Here is a 5,709-nt window from a genome sequence, read left to right on the forward strand (position 1 = left end):
GCGCTATTAGTCCTAGGTAGTTATGTATCGTTTCGAGTACTTGTAGAAGTGCTAGATGTAGTAATAGGCCGAGTTGTCGTTTATATAACTACTTTCCGTTACATTAACTAGCGTAGATCCGGATAGGTTAGTAAACTACCTTTCCTATAGCACCTTGCTAGTAGCAATTAGCATTAGAGGTATATAATTACCTATAGCGTTAACCGATTTAACTTGTTACGATATAACACTATTGCATGTACGATAGCAGGCAGCGGTTACTATCGACCGCTGCGGTCGCTATTGCTACTAATAGTAGGACTATTATATAGATAGCTTGCCTCGCGGCACCTTAGAGAATGCATTAACTTTTGTACCGCATAACCGTTATAATACCTTCGTACTATAACCGTATGCCTAGCAACTTAGTAGCTTCGCTTAACACTTAGTTAGCTTCTATACTAACTACTAGTCCTCTACCCGAATCGACCCCGGTCGTTACGGCTACGACGAGAATCGACGCGATTAGCTACGGGTCCTACCGATCTTCCGCCGATTACTACGATTCAACTCCTACCCGTTACGACGGTACCTATTCGATTTACTACCCTTCCGCACTATACCCTACCGACGCGCGAGCGCCTTATCGGCGATCCTATTAGTACCCCGAGGAGACAGTAGTAGTAGTTTCTACCTTTAGTAGCAATTGCCTACTATACCTAGGTCTAGGGGCAGCCGCTTTCCCTAGGAGGACCTGCCCGATAAGCTACGCTCCTCCGCCTTTACCTCGAAATTAGCTAAGCTAGCGGTTTAACCGCTGCCCTAGTACTACAATCTCGGATTGCTAGATATAGAGCCCTATATCCTACGTATCTATTCCTATATTTAGAACTACGTCGATTATAGCGAGAACTTCGCGACCTAGCTTAGGGCAAAGCACGGCCGAATCGACTTACTTACCTTATATATTCTATATTATTACCCGCTCGTAGGAAATCCGCCGCCTCTATAGACTAAAATCGAGGAACTCTACCTAAACGCCCTTAACGGTTACAACTTCCTAGGACAGTAGGTAGTAGATAAAGGAATCCTAACTAAATCGGTTAAGGAGCTTAAAGCCGCGCTCCTAACGGTGCGCGAGTTACGCTATTACCGTTAATTCTACCCGGAGATCTATCTACTACCTATAGTAGAGTAGCGCCTACTAGCCCGACCGCCTTAAGTCCTACCGTAGCCTACGGTTTCGCCTATTACTACGGTAGAAACAACCGTACCGCCGGAATAGCGTCCCGGTTCGCCTAATAGCTCGCTTAAATCGGTTTTCTTATAGAGGCCACTTAAGCTACGATACCCGGCAGACGAGAATCCTTAGAAGCTAAGGGGGCCTCTACCTAAGACTTCCCCTAAGGAACCGTTAGCCGGGCCTTCCGATCTATCGACGTCGCCGTTCTAGGACATCGGTCGCAGCTAATTGCCTCTAATAAACGACGGCCTCGCCGACCCGTAGGCTAACGAGCCGCGTAGTCGTTTCTAATATCGCATCCCGGTAGATACTTTATAGACAACCGAGGAGATCGATAGGGCGAACATCGCTATATAATAAAACCGTTAGCGTCGTAATTATCTTCGCGAATTAGCTAGACGGAGAGGAGTCTATCTTAACGAAGTCGTATTAGACTTTCTAATAGAATAGGCGATTTTACCGCTATCGGCTACGCGTAAGCTAAGTCCGCCCTAGCCGAACCCGGGTTAATACGATTACTAGTAGAGGGCAGACGTATATATAAATGCCCGTAGGCACAGCCGCTTACGGCGGGGCGGGTTTGCGCTAGGCGATCCGCCTAGCAATCCGCCTAGTAATCCTCCTAGCAATCTACCTAGAAATCCTCCCGACGATCCTCTACTACCGCTACCTAGTAACTTCGATCTAGGTAATTCCCCTCGTAACCCGACGTAGGGTTAGCCTTTGCCCTTTCCGCTATTAGACTTATAGGGTCTACTACGGGAAGGCAAGAAGCAACGCCGGAAACACCGTCGGTATAGGGATAATCTAAGTAAGGATAGATCTTTATCTAATAGTAAGGATTCGGACGACTCTGATCGATCCTCGTTAGACGACGACAGTTCCTTAGATAGTAGTTATTATAGACACGCCCGCCGTCGCAGACACCGTTAGCATTATCGGGACTACGTCGCGGAAGCGCTAGTTTCTAAAGCGAGTTATATCTAGGGGCACTACGCCCGCCCCTAGCGGCTACGGTTCGATCTAGCGTATCTTAGGTTCTTCGATCCCCTACTTAGCGTTACGGATTACAGCGAGGGAGACTATACCTTAGTCGGGAACAAGATAATATACCGTTCGGTATATACTTTTATCGAAGCGGCTAAGGATTATACTTATATCGTAGGGTAAGAGACGGTTCGTCTTAACCTCTCTCTTTACTTTCGAGGGGTAGCGCTTAGTTAGTATTATAGTTACCTTTCTAGCTATAACCGAGCAAAGCTCCGCGGTAGATACGGTCTAAAACGCTAAGAACGTTGTTTTAGTAAGAAATAGAAGGTCCCTCCGATAAAGGCGATAGATCTCCTCGATAAGTAACGCTTCGACCGGTAGGATATCGCTTTAGGGCGTTTAGTAACGGACTTTATTATTAAGACGGTGCGACTTGCTAAGGATGCCGGTATACGGAAATCGAACCGGCTCTTAGAAGCTTATCGTCGAATAGATCCGCGCCTTTAATTAAATATAGACGAGCTAAATCGTCGTATAAAGGTCGATAAGTAGGTTACGTACTACGAGAAGCAGGTATTAATCTAGGAACATATACTTTCGTCCTCGTCTAATCGTCGCCTAGACGCTACGACTAGGAACATTAGCCGCGCTAGTAAGGCTACCTAGTAGAACCGATACGAAGGGAACGCCTCTTATACCCTAGCGAGCTTCGCTCTAGTAAGAGCGTCCCCTAACTACCGGAACCGCGATGCCGACCGACCGAACCTACTACGCCTTACTAACGCCTATTAGTAGAATCGCCTACCTAGCGCCTCTTAGCAGAATCGCCTACTACTAGTAGGAAATAGTAAAGGACCGTCGAAGGGTAGCAGCCCTACCTTCCTCCTAAAAGACCTAAAGCGAGTCGATTCGCGCCTATTTAATCGATAGGATAGAAAGCGTAACGATCGAGCTCGTAAGTAGGCTAACTTTGCCGATAATAGTAAGAGAGTAGGCGATACTATAAATAATGCTAACTAAGCCGACGACGGCTATTAGGAGGATAGTTAGGAGGATAATCGGAGAACCGACGCAGATAATTATAGCTATTTTAGTAACGCCGGAGAAGACGCCGACTACTTTACCGACCTATACGACTCCGATCTAGGCTTAGGAGCTTACTTTGCGAGCGTAGGCGATCGCTCGCTATTAGCGTTAAACTCGGTACTATAGGCTAAAGCGTCCCTACTAGCGGCGATCTAACTATTTGCCTCTATAAAGTACGCTTATAAGGTCTGTAGGCGGCGATTCAAGTTAGGCAACCTTCTATACTAGTATATTCGTAAGAAGTATATAGGGGCGACGACGCCTTCTACTATTATCGAACGCGTATCGGTAAACCCGGAAGTAATTTAGTCGAAGGCGCCCCCGTTAGCTTAGTAAGGTTACGCATTCCGGAATTAGCAATATATAACTTTCCCTCTTCGGTTGTTACTATCCGGTACGTCTATATAGGTCTGCCTAGATACCGGCTATACGCTTACTATTGCGGAAAAAGACTTCGTTTTAAGCTATTACCCGGACGTAGAGGTACGTAAGCTACGCGAACCGATCGAAATCGGCGGCATTGCCGGCGCGTATCGCTCCGGGGAATACGTCGTATTAGACATGTTTGTCCTAGTAGCGAAGACGGACGGTATAGTCTCCCTAGTACGAATAACTCGCGAGGTTTACCTAGTTCCTAAACTAAAGGCAAAAATCCTAGTCGGTATAGATACGATTGCCCTAGAGGGAATAAAAATCGATATTCCCGTACGGACGGTTACCGTAGCTAGTTAGGACAACGCCCGCTTTGAAGTAGCCGTTAAGCGTAAGAAAGGGAAGGCGGTCTAGCGCCCCGTAAGGCTAGCGGAGGACGTAACATTAGCGCCGCGTACAGTCGCCCTCGCTCTAGTTAAGTACGGCGGCGACCTCCCTAAGGGCCGGGATTTCATTCTTAACGCCGGTTTCTTAGTCTAGCTAACTAGCAATATATAGGGATTGTCGTTACAAGCTCCGCCGTTAGTAACGGCGTACAATTAGGTCGTAGACGCTAATTTTTCTTATATATATATTCGTAACGATACGACGACTCTAGTAACGATTTAAGCCGGACAGCTACTCGGTTTATTAAGTAATAGGACTATTACTAGGGCCTACTACATCGACGTAGCCGACTACGGACTAGCGGGATTGAGTCCTAACGCTTTTATAGCTACGCGGGATATACTAAATGCATAGCGGGAACACTGGCACGCGTTAGGCGTAACGATCTATAGTAACGATAACTAGGCAGACTAAATCGCTATAGCGGTCGAGCGGTACCCGGAGCTTTTTACAGATCGCTAAACGGTAGTCGATATTCCCGAGTACGATTACATACCTATCCTAACCGTGCTAAATTACCTAGATCTATTGCCGCCCCCTCGTATAATTAACCTAGGTAAGAGGGATTGTAAAGTGGTAGATAAGATATATAACGACCTATACCGCTAGGGGAAGATATAGTACATAACCGAGCCTACGCCCTTCGGCTTTCTAGTGTTTGTCGTATAGAAGCGCGTTACTAATGGTAAAGGTAGTATAATTAATAAGCCGCGGGCGGTAGTCGATATACGCGCCTTAAATAAGGTAACGATCCCCGACAGCTATTAGATACCGCTCTAGGCGGATCTCTTTACACAGTTAGTAGGGTGCTAGTATATTAGCACTATAGACTGTCTAACCTTCTTCTACTAATAGGGCGTAAAGCCGGAGGATCGTTATAAATTAACGATTAATACTTATCGTAGCTAGGAACAGTATAAGGTCGCTATTATAGGATATTCGAACAGTGTCTAATTCGTATAGCGGAAGCTAGATTAGATCCTTCGCGACTGTCGCAGCTTTACGCGAGCTTATATCGACGATATCGTAGTATTTTCGAAGACGTTGCCGGAGTATCTCGATTATCTAGAAGCGGTCTTCTAGAGATTAGACGCCGTAAGGATTAGTATTAGTCCGAAGAAGACTTTCTTAGGCTTCCCCTCTACGACCCTTTTAGGCTAGTACGTTAGCGGCCTCGGTCTAGCTACGAGTAAGGAGAAAATCGCGGCGATTACCTTACTTTAGTTCCCGGAAAACGTATAGAAGTTAGAGCATTATCTCGGTCTAACTAATTAGTTGCGGCAACACATCCTATACTACGCGCAGATAGCGGCGCCTCTATAGGCGGAGAAGACGCGCTTATTAAAAGGGGCGCTAGTTACCGGCAATAGTCGTCGCCGGCACGTCGCCGTTACGACGCTAGGTAAAAACGATTAGCACCGCGACGAGCTAGTAAAAGCGTTTCGCTTATTGTAGTCGATGTTCTACGAGCCCTCCTTCCTATACTATTTCGACCCTAACTATCGCTTATACGCTCCTATAGATTCCTCTAAGGAGTTTAGCTATAGCAACGGTGCTCTACTATATCGATAGGGACCTAGACCCTATTCTGT

The sequence above is a fragment of the Pseudocercospora fijiensis genome (assembly GCF_000340215.1).
Source record: "Pseudocercospora fijiensis CIRAD86 unplaced genomic scaffold MYCFIscaffold_5, whole genome shotgun sequence".
In the NCBI taxonomy this organism is placed as follows: domain Eukaryota; kingdom Fungi; phylum Ascomycota; class Dothideomycetes; order Mycosphaerellales; family Mycosphaerellaceae; genus Pseudocercospora; species Pseudocercospora fijiensis.